General features: G+C 41.6%; 1 pseudogene; it reads right to left on the reverse strand.

Moving 5' to 3' along the window:
* Positions 1-6,443: 6,443 nt before the first annotated feature.
* Positions 6,444-17,026, reverse strand: LOC125827857 (uncharacterized; annotated as a pseudogene).
* Positions 17,027-17,537: the final 511 nt, after the last annotated feature.

Consider the following 17,537-nt stretch of genomic DNA (forward strand, 5'->3'; position numbering starts at 1 on the left):
GAATAGTCCTCTCTGACTGTCCGTCCGTCTGCGGAAGGAAAATTGTACTAAAAGTGAGTTGTGTGCCCAATTCATCATGTAACTTCCTCCAAAACTTGGATGTGAATTGGGTACAACGGTCTGAGATGATAGAAAGGGGCAGCCAATGCAACCTCACTATCTCTTTCACATAAACCTTAGCCAGTTATTCTGCATTATAATCTATTCTTACCGGAATAAAATGGGCTGACATAGTCAATCTGTCAACCACTACCCAAATAGAATCAAACTTTCCCAAAGTCTTGGGAAGACCAACCACAAAATCCATGGCTATCATTTCCCACTTCTATTCCATAATTGGCATTCTCTGAAGCAAACCTGCAGGCCTTTGATGCTCATATTTTACTTGTTGACAATTTTGACACTTAGCCACAAACTCCGCCATATCCTTCTTCATGCCCGACCACCAATAAATTCGCTTCAAATCTCGGTACATCTTGGTCACACCTGGATGAATGGAATATCGCGAACTATGGGATTCTGTCAACAATTTCTGAATCAAGTATCAACACTAGGAACACAAATCCTTCCCTTAAAACTGAGCACACCTTCCGCATCAAGAGTGGTCTCTTGTGCCTTACCAACCGCAGTCTTCTGCTTGACTTCATTCAAATTTCAATCCTCAAACTGTTTGGCCTTGATCTTCTCAATGAACGTGGCCCATACTTCAATGCTAGCTAACACCCCACCTTTCTTTAAGATGCCCAACTGCATGAACTTAGACTCTAATTGCTGAATTTATTTTGTCAGAGGGCGCTTGGATACACTCAAGCAAGCTAAACTACCTATACTCACCGTTTTTCGACTTAGTGCGTCCGCCACTACATTAGCCTTACTCGGATGGTATTGAATGGTCACATCATAATCCTTGAGTAACTCCATCCACCTCGTTGTCTCAAATTCAGATCATTTTGAGTGAACACATGCTGCAAACTATGATGATCAGTAAACACCACACATTTAACACCATATAGGTAATGCCGCCAAATCTTAAGAACGAACACTACCGCTGCCAACTCCAAATCATGTGTTGGATAATTTCTCTCATGCACCTTCAATTGACGCGATGCATACGCTATAACATTCTTATCTTGCATCAACACAGCACCCAACCCAAAATGTGAAGCATCATAATAAACAATAAAATATTTACCTTCAACCGGTAATGCTAGAATAGGTGCGGTGGTCAAAAGAGTCTTGAGCTTTTGGAAGCTCTCCTCATATTTTTCAGTCCATTAAAATGGTATCTCCTTTTTGGTCAAATTTGTCAAGTGAGTGGCAATAGAAGCAAAGTTCTTCACAAAACAACGATAGTAGCTAGCGAGCCCCATAAAACTTCTAACTTCCATCATAGAGCTAGACCGAACCCAATCCTTAACCACCTCAATCTTTTGGGGATCTACCATTACCCCTTCTTTGGAACTACATGCCCCAAAAATGCAATCGAAGTCAACTAAAATTCACACTTAGAAAATTTTACATACAATTTTTGTTTCCCAAGAACACCCAAAACAATACGAAGATGGTCGGCATGCTCTTCCTCACTTTTTGAATAGACCAAACTGATGTCAATAAAGACTATAACAAATGAATCCAGAAATGGCTTGAACACCCTATTCATTAACCTCATAAAATTTGCGGGAGCATTAGTCAACCCAAACGACATAACTAGAAACTCATAGTGCCCATAGCGGTTCTAAACACTGTCTTGGGCACATCCTCAAGCCTAATCTTCAACTGATGGTAACCAGACCTTAGATCAATCTTAGAGAAAACCGATGCACCTTGCAGTTGGTCAAAAAGATCATCTATACGAGGCAATGGGTACTTATTTCGGATGGTGACCCTATTCAATTATCGGTAATCTATACACATCCTCATACTACCATACTTTTTTCTTAACAAACAAGACTGAGGCACCCCACGGGGAAGCAATAGGACAAATAAATCCTTTATCAAGAAGTTCTTGGATTTGATCCTTAAGCTCTGTTAATTTTGCCGAAGCCACGCAAAATGGAGGGATTGAAATGGGATGAGTACCAGGTTCTAAATCAATGCAGAAATCTATATCTATGTCCGAAGGCATACCAGGCAAAGCATTAGGAAACACTTCTCTAATTTCTAAAACCACAAGAATAGACTCCATAGATGGAGACTCAACTTCAACATCCAGAATATGAGCCAAATAACCCTGTCCTACCAGTTTCCTAGCCCGAATGGAGGATATGATCCGAGCTTACTTAGGCTTGTACACCCCTTCCCACGCTAACTTTTCCCTTTCCAAAATTTCTAAAGTTACTGACTTAGTATTATAATTAAGCACAGCATAATAGGGGGTGATACGCTCAAATTACACCTCCCTAAAGAAGCGTAAGCGATCGTTATCAAGTAAAGAACCCAACTTGTAGGTTGGGGTCGATCCCACGAGGAATATGGTCTAGACTTAAGTTCAGCTTACGATTATATTCATTTAATCAACGTATTTCCAAAATAAGTAATTAAAGGGAGGGATTTGTGAAACAAATTCTGAAAATTATGTGAACAATTAATAAGCAAGATTCAAACTATTGTTGTTATCAAGATGAGAGAGAAACTATGGTGTATGTGTTCCCCGTAAGCTCGTAAAGCTGTAATCCTAGTAATAGTAATCCTTTCGTAGTGTAATACATGAAAAGTGATAAGTTAGGTATCTCTAATTCCTTGGTCCGGCAACTAGAGAATTTCACCCTGCACCTTGGTCCAGCTACGTGTGTATAATTTACTAACCCTTACATTTACCTCATATTAGACATCACATCGATGTATGGCTTAGTTTTCACCCTCGCACCAATAAACATTAGACTATTAAATAGTATCACACTAAATCTATGTTGATAATTCTTTTCTTATTAACTACCTCTTTGGTCTGGCAAGTAGCAATAAGGCGAGTTCTAACGTTTGCAACCGCTGAAAAGACTTCTAAACGAAAGAATTATCAATGCATTCAATAACACTATTCAAGAATTACTTAGTTACTATTCATACTTGGTTAATCATTCATGGTTCCCGCAACCCTAGTTGTGGATTTAGTTACCCATAGTAGCAAGAACACAGTTCATATTTTTAGATGAAGAAATCATGAACTTACGTAATGAGAAGAATAAACCCAGAATCTCAACTTGAATTTCAAAGTCACAATCTTCAAAACGAACTTAGGAAATCAAGAATTGCTAAAATTGTAAGTTAATCTCCAAAGCCAAAAACTAGAATAAAAGTAATAAAGTCTAACCCACCAAAAACGAGGTTTACATGCCTTATATATAGAAAAATAAGTCCCAACTAAAAAGTAAATGAAATAAGGAATTAATGTTTCAAGACGCGGTTTCGATCTACGACACTGACCTACGGACCGTGTATTGACCTACGGTCCATAGGTCCCTTCCGTGGTTCAGGACTTAAGCAAATTTTCCAACTTCAAAAATCTTCATCTCTGACGCAATAGACTAATTAATAGTACGGACCGTGGTTCAATCCACGGTCCGTGGATCCTCCTTCGTAGCTCTATACTTAGAATCTTCAAAATCAGGTATTGGAACCCCCTCTCTGAATCATTTGACTGACTTGCAAGACGGCCCGTAGGTCGACCTACGGTCCGTCGTTTGCAACCGTGGTTCCACACTTGGTCAAGAATTCCCTGATTTTCCTTCAGCCTTCCCTGCCCATCTACGTCTACCATCTACAGGGAGTGATTGGACCTATGATCCGTAGGTCACATCCATAAATGCCCTTTTCTGCACATTCTTCAGTTGTGTCTCTCAACTTCCACGTCTGAACTTATTTCCTGCAAACATGATAAAAACACATAAATACCAATACAAAATGGTCCTAGACACACACAACTCTTAAGTGAAATGTATTATAAATATCGTAAACTCACAATATATCAACACCCTCAAATTAAATTCATTGTTTGTCCTCAAGTGACGCACAAAAACTCTAAACGACACTTGTATAGAAGCAAGCATTTAAGCCCAAGCAATCACATGACTCTCTATCCCGACTCTCTTTTTGAGTGCAAATCTTTTCTCTTAGACTCAACAAGCTAACTCATGCGAATCAAAATATGACACAGATCGACCAATCAACACACAACATACATTGTTTTGCTCTCACCAAGGTACCAAATTTTCGACAATGTAACTAGTGCCCTTACTTCAAACGAAATCACTTTTTCACACAATGAATATGATTTTGAGTACAAGGATTCATTCAACACTCACGCTCAGAAGTAATTTCAAGTACAGTTAGTGCTCAATACCATAGGTTTGCCCTTATTTTCACTACTTAGACACTCCAAACTAGTTGCTAGGATCACTATAGGACTTTTCTTAGCTTGTAACGTAGGCCCGAGGTCAGGTGTGGTACATTTGGATACATTTTAGTGACTTTATACCCTCATTGACATTACATTGGCTTTTTTCCTCTTCCTTGACTTATTTTTGGCATCCTTCCATTTTAAGCTCTTTCCCTTATTTTTTTGCAACATGGATGTGACTTTTGATTATTTTTTTAACTCCTATTTTTCACTTTCTTCTTTTTCTTTAACTTTATTTTTATTTTATTTCTTTCTAACACTTTTCTTTTGCACAAAGTCACATCCTCTTTCATATTTTTTCTCTTTTCAACACTAAACTCTTTTCATACCCTTTTTTCATTTGGTTTCCTTTTTTCATAGCAACCCTCAACTTATGCATTTTGCATTAGTTGAGGTGTACAATGTCTGATGTCGGACCAGGGCCAAGATCAAGGTAAATTTTGGGCTTAGCCACCCTCAACTTAGGCTTTTGGCCTAAGTCGAGGTGCACATATCCAAGGAGGGACCGGGGCCAAGACAATGTTTTTAAGGGAAGGTGAGTTAGGTGAATCAAAAGAATTGGTCAATTTTAGGCCAAAATATTTTGATCAAAGGGGAATAATGCTACCATTTGGTTAGATCATTTTAGGCTTAAGTGGACTAATTTGAACAATGCCCTATGAACACTTCCTAACTTCTAGCCTGGATTATGCTAGCAGGACCAATGGGGCAAGTTCTAGATTAGCACAAAACTTTCTGAACAATCAACCATTCTCACACACTCTTGGCACATAGTTTCATTATCAGATTATCATATTACCCAGTTCAAGTTTTTAGCTTAAGTCATGAGATCCAGTTGGTTCTTTATCATGTCATACAAAGAGCCAACACATTCAACTCATTCTAGCCTACAGATTTTAGCACATATCATAAATTTTGGACGGGTATCATTTTCTTTTCACTCATTATTATGCCATCATGCTTCATTCTTTCTCATGCTTCAACACATACACTACTAACACATCAACAGAAATTAAAATAGTCTCTTGGGGAAAAAGAACATAGGCAAGAAAACCCCAAAAGAGAATTATGAGTTGGGTTACTCAAACTTCACTCTATCACTCACAATCCATTTACCCCACCCCCAACAAAATAGAGTACAATTGTCCCCAATTCACAAAAAGTAAAGATTAAAGGATTGGGTAAAGCAAACTTGTGGCGCATAACGCCGAAGACTTATCAACAAGAGGGTGGGTCCGATTTCTCGGAGCCCGCTGAAACAACACTTGGGTCACTCTCAGTAGTGCCCATATCATTAGTCACAGCACCCTCAGTAGTGCTATCAATCACTCTAACTGCACCTTCAGTGGTGCTCACATCATCTGTCACAGCGTCTGCAGCCTAAGTAGTGGGCCTAGCACACGAGGCTCCAATAACACTCTCACGAGCCCTCTGCTGGCGCAACTCGTCATCTACTATGGAAGCTTTCCTAGCCTGTTCATTCTATTGGTGCTCCCGCTTTTTTTCCCGAGCCTCCTCAGTAGTGTCAGAAATGCAACTGGAGCGGGGCCTCTTCCCACGAGCATGGGTGGGCTTGGGATGTGCTATGACCTCGTTGAATAAAGCACCAAGCATTGTATCATTAGGTAATACATTAGGTGCAAACTCTGGCTTAATTTGTGGGTGGGGCAAGGATGGTATCAAGGTTGTCTCGGAGACTGTCTAACTAGGACCGGAAAGAGAACAGATCTGTAGCAGGGGCTGGTCACTCGAGGACTCTCAACTCGAAGGCATCCAGGTGCTTATGAGTGGCCTAGACGTTCTGGTCCATCATGGTCTCCATCATATGCTCCATCCTAGCCTTGGACTCTACAATAGACTTCTACATCCATGGCTTCACATGATGAAGCAGTGTGGTCATCTGAGCTTCCAATTTTTGTACTCGAGCCAAGGGCACAACAGCAGCTCCTGAAGATAGGGTAGCTCTGGACGAGCTATGGGACCAACTAGCTGCCTGAGATGGGGAGGTCGGGGCATCATTAGTGTGGGATGGAGGGGCAAGGTCATCACCCTACATCTGCTTCACATCATCTACTAAATCTGCTCCCAAATGAGGTACATCAACCTGCGACTCTCGATGTGGTCCCGCCACATTCGCCTCATCCCGAATCAGGCCTATATCCAGGGTCCCCGTTGCCCGAATAAACTTGTCACAATGCCAGATCGACACTCCAGAGTCCCTGCATAACTGAAAGATAAGGCAAAGAAAAGGGTAACTGGTGGAGGCCTTGAAAGCCCTCTCATGAATCTCCGCAATGATCATGAAGGTAAAATCAATCTCGAACCCCGCAACCAATGTTGCTACCATAACCGTGCGGTCCCAAGTGAATGCATTATCAGCCTTCGTGGGAGAAACCCGATTTTGTACCAACAGCCAGAAAAACTTAGCCACAAATGTGAGAGTGGCCTTCTTGATGCTTAAGCCTGGAGTGGTGACCCACTCGGCTCGCTCTCCGTCAGTAGCAATATAATGAGCCAGCTAGTGTAATACAGTCTCCCTTTTCTCGGTACTTCACTGGAACTCCCCACCCCACACGATGTCCCATCTATAGTCAAATTCGGCCGTGTTGAGTGCCCAAGTGTGGCCAAGGCTAGGGTCGTAGAGGAACCGACGGATGGTGTTCTTAGAGATGTCTAGAGAAACCTGCGCACTAGTGTAACTTTGAGTGGTGTCCAGGCTGTGGGATTAGCATTTCTGTGAATAGTGCCTCGAAGAGTGGCTGAGTAGGAAGCATAGAACTCCCTCACAATCTCCTCGCTATATGTTTCTAATTCCTTGCCCATCCACTCACACTTATGATGTTGAAAGACCCGGTGAATGTCGGGTATAGTGTGTAGGCTCCCCGTGAGAACTCTACGCTCCTCTGTGATTAGCCGAGCCATCTTCTATTTTTCATTCAACATCTTGGCATCCATGTAGATTTGTCGTTGGCACTCCATGCACCATCTATTGGGCTCCTCAGCAATCGGAGCATGGTCGTTATTTTGTGGCACTTGAACCTCCCCCAAACTAGTAGCCTTATTAGACGAGGCAGCCTGGCAATGTGAACTCAAGCCTGTGTCAGACCCAGAACCAGACCCTGCAGCAGACGTGGACTCAGAACCGGAAGCAGACCCAGCCAGTGACCCGATCAGTGTATCCTCCTCATCAGACTAGGAGGCAGTGACTACGTCAGGGACCACCTTCTTCGCTTGATTCCGAGTAGCCCAGGGTGTTGTGGGTGATGTCCTTCCAATAGGGGGACATATTCGGGGTCTTTCACAGCATTAATATCTTCGTCGATTAGTCGACGAGTAAGAGTCGTTGATTTTATCTACCTTTGACGGCTATAGCTTTCTTCAGGGCTATTGTACATGTAATAGAAGAATTAGTACCAATATGAACTAAAGACACACTCAAAAAAAATTTAGAACAAATAATGAACAAAAAAAAAAATTACAGACAGTGGCTTCAGTGGCCACCTACAGTGGGTTTCTACGATCCGTAGGTTGAACTACAGTCCGTGGATCCCATCCGTAGGTCAGAAGTCCCAAAGAGTTGGGCTCTAATGGGAACCACGAATCTGCAGAACGGTCCGTAGATTGACCTACGGACTGTAGTCCACCTCCGTGGTTCCACACTTAGTGAAATTGCTTTGTGACACAGACCTGATCTACGGTCCGTAGACGGGGTCTCGTGGATCCAGTCTGAGTCAGGTATCAGACACTCTTCTCTTCGAGACCAAATTTTATCAATTTAAACCATGGACCTCAGCCTAATCATGCATTTCAACATAGTTTTATGCTAGTTTGTCATCTCAAGGGTTCTAATTGCTTAATTTTCAACAGGTATTGCATACGAGGCTAGGAACCCTAAGTCGAAACTTGCATTTAGACTCTTATTACACTATTTTTACACATTACAAAGACAACACAATCACAATCTATCGTCCCAAGGGTGTTTCTAATTTTAGTTTAGCATGCAATTTCATACAACAAATATCCAAGGTCAAGATCCACTTCCTGACTTTCTATAACAACAATGAACTGGAATTCAAAGTGAAGGGAAAGTCGATTACCCTACAAGCAAAGGAAATGGGTGATTGTGGGATGACTCTTGACTTCCAAAAACTCCTAACTCGCCTTTCGCATCAAACCCGAATGTCGGAACCTCTGGGAAATTGGGAATGAAGGGATTTGGGAGAGAGGAGAGTAATTGGGAATATGGGAGGATGAATGCGGAGTGATTAATGGGGGAATGGTGGTAATATGGAGGGATTTTAGGATTTTGATGGGTTTAGAAACGGTTAGGAGGAAAATATGGGAAGTGGGGAATGATTTGAAAAAGGGGGTTTTTATTTTAAAAGAGGTTCGGGTCGGGTCAGGCAGAACTAGGGTTTGGATCCACGAGACCCCATCTACAGTCTGTCGATCAACCTACAGTCCGTAGATGGGGTCCGTAGGTCACTTTTACACATAGAAAATTTAGAAGTCTTACCTGGGATCTACAGACACCATTCACGGTCTGTGGAATGAACCACGGATCGTCGATGGGGTCCATATATCTCTGCGACAGACATTTTCTACAGAAATTTGCTTTTCACCCCTGCACATGTAGCAACCATTAGGCCTTTCTTTTTACATTTTCTAGACACCTTTTAAACATGGACCCTATGCTATATCTAGCCAACACTAAAACAAAAATAAAGCACCTATCTAAAGGAATACAATAAAGCAAATAAACAAAGAAAACTACTAAACTGAAAAGAAGAACCTATGGTTGGCTATCTTGGGTTACCTCTCAAGCAGCGCTTGATTTAACATCGCGGCACGATGCAGGCCTCTTGATTACTCAGACTTCATCAAGATAGTAGGCCTCAACAACTTCTTGCACACTTTCCGCGTTTCCCATATAGATCTTGATCATTTGCCCATTTACCTTAAACCTTGTTCCCTCACTGCACTCAAGCTCCACCGCTCCATGTGGGAGCACTTGCATGACTAAGAATGACCCGGTCCACTTGGACTTGAGCTTGCCCGAAAACAAGCGCAACCTAGAGTTGAATAGAAGCACAAGATCACCCATAAAAAAAAAATTATTTTCAATCCTTTGATCATGATACTTCTTCATCTTCTCCTTGTACAAGGCTGAACTTTCATAAGCTTTTAGGCGAAACTCATCAAGCACATTCAAGTCACTCATTCTCTGATTTGATGCGGCGCCCCAATCCAAATTTAGCTTCTTTAGTGCCCACATCGCCTTATGCTCTAACTCTACCGGCAAATGGCAAAACTTCCCATATACAAGTTGGTAGGGGGACATACCTATAGGAGCCTTAAACGCGGTGTGATAGGCCCATAGAGCATCATCAAGCTTCTTTGACCAATCCATTATATTATCATTCACCATATTTGCCAAAATCTGCCTGATATCTCTATTGGACACTTCAACTTGCCCACTAGACTGCGGATGGTAAGGAGTGGCTACATTGTGGCGGACGCCATATTTATCAAGTAACGCCTTGAACAACTTATTACAAAAGTGGGAACCTCCATCGCTGATAATCGCCCTAGGTGTACCAAATCTGGAGAAGATATTCTTTTTCAAGAATGCGGTGACACTTCTACCTTCATTGTTGGGAAGCGCAACTGTTTCCACCCACTTTGACACATAATCAACCACAACAAGAATATACTTCATCCCGTGTGAACTCACAAATGGACCCATAAAATCAATGCTCCATAAATCAAACAACTCTATCACCAATATAGGATTCATAGGAAGCTCTTGCCTCTTTGAAATTCCTCCTTCTCTTTGGCAACAGTCACAAGCCTTGGCGAAATCATGAGCATCTTGGTGGATGATAGGCCAGTAATACCCACACTGCAAAATTTTATGCACAGCCTGAATACCACTATGATGCCCACCAACAGGTGATGCATGGCACACCTCTAGTATACTCAACATCTCGACCTCGGGCACACAGCGACAAATAATCCCATCAGCACAACTACGATACCAATAAGGCTCATCCCAAAATAACTTCTTCATATCATGCATAAACTTTCTCCATTGGTGAAAAGACAAATCTAATGGCACCAAATCACTTGCCAAGTAGTTAGCAAAGTCAGCGAACCAAGGAATCAGATCATGAGAAGCAACCAATACATGTTCATTTGGAAAAGGATCATTAATTTCAGCCCTTTCACCAAGCTTGAGCATAGCTTCTTCCTCCAATCTAGACAAGTGATCGGCAACCTGATTTTTTGTCCCTTTTCTATCTTTCACCACAAAGTCGAACTCTTGCAGCAACAACGCCCATCTAATCAGCCTCGGTTTTGCATCCTTCTTAGCCATCAAATACCTCAATGCAGAATGGTCAGTATGCACAATGACCTTAGTACCAAGCAAGTAGGATCAAAATTTCTCGAATGCGAAAATCATTGCAATAAGCTCATGTTCAGTCACTATATAGTTCTTTTGAGCCACATTTAGAGCTTTGCTAGCATAGTAAATAGGATGAAGAATCTTCTCTCGCCTCTATCCCAATACCACACCAAGCGCCACTCCACTCGCATAACACATTACCTCAAACGGTTGTCCCAAATCTGGTGAAATAATAATAGGTGCAGTAACTAACTTCTCCTTCAACTCTCCAAAATTCTCTTAGACAAGCATCATCAAAATCAAACTTATACTCCTTTTCGAGCAATTTGCACAATGTATGTGCAATTTCGAAGAAATCCTTGATGAACCTCCTATAGAAACCATCATGCCCAAGAAAACTTCTAACACCTTTAACAGAGACAGGTGGTGAAAGCTTTTCTATTAGCTCAACTTTCACTCTATCAACCTCAATACCCTTCTCAGAGATTCAATGACCCAGAACTATCCCTTTTTTCACCATGAAGTGGCACTTCTCCCAATTGAGCACAAGATTGCACTCTTCACACCGTTTAAGCACCTTGGCCAAATGGTCCAGACAACGATCAAAAGAGTCACCTACCACAGAGAAATCATCCATAAATACCTCAATAGTGTCCTCCACCATATCAGATAATATCGACATCATACAACGTTGGAAGGTCACTAGAGCATTACACAATCCAAATGGCATCCGTTTGAATGTGAAAGTCCTATAAGGGCAAGTGAATGTGGTCTTCTCTTGGTCTTTCGGAGCTTTAGAAATATGATTGTAGCCCGAATAACCATCAAGGAAACAACACTAACCCTTACTCGCAAGTCTGTCCAACATCTGATCCATAAATGGCATAGGAAAGTGGTCCTTATCAGTCCAAGCATTCAATTTTTGGTAGTCCATGCAGACTCTCAATCCAGTCATGGGCCGCATCGAAACAATCTCGTTTCTCTCATTACGTACCACAGTAATCCCACCTTTCTTGGGCACACACTGAATAGGACACACCCAACTACTATCTGCAATGGGATAAATAACTCCAGCATCCAACCACTTGATGATTTCCTTCTTAACTACCTCTTGCATAGGCAGATTAAGTCTTCTCTGGTGCTTAATACTAGGCTTGTGATCCGGCATGAGTTGAATTTTATGAGAACAAATACCAGGAGGAATCCCAATAATGTCCGCAATAGTCTACCCAATAGCTCGCTTGAACCTCTTCAACACAGAAACCAATGCCACAACTTGTGCCACATTCAAATTTGCTGCAATGATGACCGGTAAAGTACCATTTTTCCCCAAGAATACATACTCAAATGTGATGGTAGAGCCTTACATTCCAATTTTCGAGCCTCTTCAATAGACGGTCTAGCAAGTGGAGAGTCGTGATTCTTCATGTCTAACTCCAATCTCTTTGGTTTTGAACGAAATTCAAACCTATCAAGTGCGGCAACCAATTCATCATAGTCTTCAATACCATCACCCTCAAAGTTCATCAGTACCGCTGCTAGTGAATCAACACCCAACCTCTCTTCAATAGGCACCTTAGAACCACTCTCTACAATATGTGTCACCATAGATACTGATTTGAACTCACTACTCTGCTTCATGGACCTAGAGATATTGAAAGTTGCGTCTTTATTGTTCAATCGAAACTTTATCTGTCATTTCTCCATATCAACCAAGGTGTGCCCAGTGGCTAGGAATGGTCTCCCAAGGATAATGGGAACCTCAAAGTCAACATCACAATTAAGCATCACACAAAATCCATCGGAAAGATAAAAGACTCCACTTTCACTAGTACATCTTGGAGCACACCAATGGGCTTCTTCACAGTTCTATCGGCCAAAAGTAGTCGCATCACAGTCGGTTCTAGATCCCCTAAACCCAACTTCTTGTAAATAACCTATGGCATCAGATTAATACTAGCACCCAAATCGCACAATGCCTTTGCAAAATGTAGCAACCCAATGGTACAAGGAATAGTGAAGGCCCCAGGATCCTCCTTCTTCTGCACAAAGGGACCTTGTAGCAATTGCACTACAATGTTGCAACTTATCATCATCCTCAAAACTCACAGCCCATTTTTTAGTCACCAAGTCCTTCACAAACTTCGCATACCCAGGCATTTGCTCCAAAGCTTCTATCAACGGCACATTGTGGAAAGTTGCTTCAACATATTAATAAAAATGTGGTATTTTCCTTCTTCAGTCTTCTTTACTAATCTCTGTGGGAAAGAAGGTGGAGGTGTGGGCATAGAAACAACTTTCTGAGTTATCTCTGTTTCCTTCTCTGTCGCATTCTTGGACTCTCCATTTACCTCAATCACATCATCATTTTTACTAGCCTCAACTTCAACCCCAGACTGTATAGGTGGATCAATGGTTTGCTTACCCCCTCGAGTAGTGGCTGCCATACAATGCCCATCATTCTTTGGATTTTGAATGGTGTTGCTAGGAAGTGTGCTAGGTTGAAGTGGGTTTATTGTAGTAGACAACTGAGTCATTTGTAGCTCAAGATGCTTGATCGACACTGCATGGGCATCAACCTTTTGACCAATACCAGACAAGTCATTTCACATCTCCTTCACATTCTCACCAGTCGCATCTAACCTCTTCATCATCTTCTGCATCATATCTTCAATACATGACGTATTACCTCTAACTTCCCTATTATCAGATTCCCAATTTTGAGGAGGGACATAAGGCCCAACCAGATTATTTCTGTTGTCATAGTTGTTCCGGTTGTAGTTGTTATCGCAATTGTAGTTCCCATCCCAGACATAATGACCCTCTCGGTTGTAGTTGTCATAGTTCGACCTTGGTTTCCTTGACCTTGGCGCCAATTATTTGTATTGGAACCTTGGGCGTTGGCTCGGAAACCCCCCGTCTAATCATTCACCGCATAAGTATCCTCTTCTTAGTAACATTCCTCAACCGGTGGTGAATTTCTAGTCAAATAATTTACAACATTTACCTTTTAGTATCTCTAGTTACATGCTTCAACACCGACCCCAGTTCAGTCCTCATCTGAGCCATCTCCTCAAGAATATCATCGGCAGATTGGTTAGTTGTAGCTTGGACTGCAAACGTGTTTCTCCCAATATCTGACTTTCTAGTGCTCCACGCTTTATTGTTTTGGGAAATCTTCTCCAGTTTCTTCGCAATCTGCTCAAAAGTGCACTCACCATATGAACCTCCAGTGATAGTATCAAGCACCGTCTTACTATTGTCATCCTGACCTCGGTAGAAGTATTCCTTCAGCGATTCATCATCAATGTCGTGATTCGGAACACATCTTATGAAAGTAGTGAACCTATCCCAAGAACAACTCACAGACTCTCCAGGTAGTGTTACGATGTTGAATTTATCTTTGTGGTTCAGCTTCTTTGACACGGGAAAGTATCTTGCCAAGAACACTTCAGTTAATTGCTCCCATGTGTAGATTGAGTTATAAGGAAGTTCAGTAAACCACACAGCAGCATCGCCGGTCAATGATAGAGGGAATACTCGCAATCCAATGAAATCCATGTCCAAGTCCGGTCGACCCACACAACTTTTGCAAACACTCCTCAACTTGGCTACGTGAGCATGTGGATCCTCTGATGCCAAACCAGCAAACAAACCCCTCGCTGTAAGGATCTGCATCAAATTGTTGGTCACCACACATATATGCCCCAGAGGTAGAGGAGGTAGAACAAGAGGTCTTTCAGATTCAGCAGCATTAAAGTCGACCCTATAGTTATCACGCAGTTTTGGTCCTGGTGGATCATGTACCCTCAATGCATCTCCCAGTAGATTTTCACCTTGAACCTGATTATTTTCATCACCAACCCTCGAAGGCTGCAACTCAGCTCCATCACCTAAATTTCCTCAGATAGGATTGACTGGGACTCCTTGGTTATTCATTCTTCGCAAAGTTCTATTCAATTCTGGATCGTAGGGAGTAAGTGGTTCACCTTGGCTCCGTGTACTTGGCATACACTAGAGTAGGAACCTGAGAGAAACAAAAACAAAAGAAAAAGAAAAATTAGGAAATATTTGACTAAAGTTCAATAATGTAGTTAAACTTAATCTAAAAGCATTATTCCTCGACAGCGGTGCCAAAATTTGATACGCTCAAATTACACTTCCCTAAAGAAGCGTAAGCGATCGTTATCAAGTAAAGAACCCAACTTGTATGTTGGGGTCGATCCCACGAGGAATATGGTCTAGTCTTAAGTTCAGCTTACAATTATATTCGTTTAGTCAACGGATTTCCGAAACAAGAAATTAACATGGAGGGGGGGGGGGATTTATGAAACAAATTCTGAAAGTTACGTGAACAATTAGTAAGCAAGATTTAATTTTTTGTTGTTATCAAGATGAGAGAGAAACTAGGGCATACGTGTTCCCCATAGCCTCATAACACGGTAATTCTAGTAATAGTAATCATTTCCTTGTGTATTACATGCAAAGTGATAAGTTAGGTATCTCTAATTCCTTGGTCCGGCAACAAGAGAATTTCACTCGGCACCTTGGTCCAAATACCTGTGTATAATTTACTAACCCTTACCTTTACCTCATATTAGACATCTCATCGATGTATGGCTTAGTTTTCACCCTCACACCAATCGACATTAGACTATTAGATAGTATCACACTAAATCTATGTTGATAATTCTTTTCTTATTAAATACCTCTTTGGTCCGGCAAGTAGTAATAAGGCGAGGTCTAACGTTTGCAACCACTAAAAAGACTTCTAAACGAAAGAATTATCAATGCATGCAATAACACTATTCAAGAATTACTTAGTTACTATTCATACTTGGTTAATCGCTCACGGTTCCCACAACCCTAGTTGTGGATTTAGTTACCCATAGTAGCAAGAACACAATTCATATTTTAAGATGAAGAAATCATGAACTTACGTATTGAGAAAATTAAACCTAGAATCTCAACTTGAATTTCAAAGTCACAATCTTCAAAACGAACTTAGGAAATCAAGACTTGCTAAAATTGCAAGTTAATCTCCAAAGCCAAAAACTAGAATAAAAGTAATAAAGTCTAACCCCGCAAAAATGAGGTTTACATGCCCTATATATAAAAAAATAAGTCCCAACTAAAATGGAAACATAATAAGGAAATAATGTTTCAGGACGCAATTTCGATCTACGACACTGACCTACGAACTATGGACTGACCTATGGTCCGTAGGTCCCTTCCTTGGTTTAGGACTTAGGCAAATTTTCCAACTTCAAAAATCTTCATCTCTGACGCAATCGACTAATTAACAGTACGGACCGTGGTTCAATCCACAGTCTATGGATCCTACTCCGTAGCTCCATACTTAGAATCTTCAAAATCAGGTACTGGAACCCCTCTCTGAATCATTTGACGGACTTGTAGAACGGCCCGTAGGTCGACCTACGGTCCGTCGTTTGCAACCGTGGTTCCACACTTGGTCAAGAATTCCCTGATTTACCTTTAGCTTTGCCTGCCCATCTACATCTACCATCTATGGGGTGTGACTAGTCTTACAGTCCGTACGTCACGTCCGTAGATGCCCTTTTCTGCACATTTTTTAGTTATGTCTCTCAACTTCCACGTCCGAACTTATATCCTGCAAATATGATAAAACCACATAAATACCAATACAAAATGGCCTTAGACACACACAACTCTTAAAGTGAAATGTATTTGAATTACCGTAAACTCACAGTATATCAGGGGGACAACCAATTCATGCATAAGAATATATCAAAGTTAGTCATATCCAAAATAACCAAATCATCCCAAGTCTGAAAACCCATAAAAAAAGTAGGACAAGCACGATAGACATGGGTGACTATGACAGACTTTCCAACTGGGGTAGAAACATGGATGGGGGCATCAAGTATATCACAAATCATAGCAAATTCTGAGGCAAATCGCACGGATACATAAGGATAAGTAGAACCTTGATCAAATAACACATTAGCCATCCGATCACTGAAATGAATAGTACATATGATCACTGCATCAGACTCCTCTGCCTCGGTCTTGCTCGAAAAGGCATAACACTGAGCCCTATAATCGTGATTGGCAACTTTCATGCCTGGCTGCACTGCACCTCTGCCTGTGTTACCATTTCCCCTACCTCCACAGCCTCGCTGATTTCCTCCTCGCCAACTTTGTGCACGCCCTCGACCATTATTACCATTTCTCGCGGGTACCATTACTCTAGATTGTTGCTGCACGAAATCCAACATGCACCGCTGGGGACAATCTCTCCTCATATGCCCAGGTTCTCCACAGTTGTAACATGTACGATCAAAAGATGGTTTGTTGCCCACTGAAAGTGCGGCTCCTTGGCTATCTTGAATCAAATTCTGAGGTGGAGTTCCGAAGTAATTACCTGTAGAAGCGGGTATAGCGGACTGAATTGGCCAGGCTGCAAGTGTTGGCCTCCCTGAACCTCTGGAGTAAGATCCCTAAAAGTTGCTTGAATTTTTGCCTTTCTTAGCCAATGCCTTGGCCTGACCGTCTCACCTCACCCCCTCCACATTCTTCACAAAGTTTATTACCTCATTGAAACTTTTTCCTGCAGAGGTCATATGAACATACAATACTTGCAACTCTGAATTTAGTCCCTTAATAAATAAACAGATTGTTTCTTCCTCAGTAGTCACCAATTGGGTAGCATATCTGGACAAAGCATGGAACTTGGCCTCATAAGCAGCCACAGAC

This window comes from Solanum verrucosum, unplaced genomic scaffold (genome assembly GCF_900185275.1).
Source record: "Solanum verrucosum unplaced genomic scaffold, falcon-dt-bn FXZP01000290.1, whole genome shotgun sequence".
Classification (NCBI taxonomy): domain Eukaryota; kingdom Viridiplantae; phylum Streptophyta; class Magnoliopsida; order Solanales; family Solanaceae; genus Solanum; species Solanum verrucosum.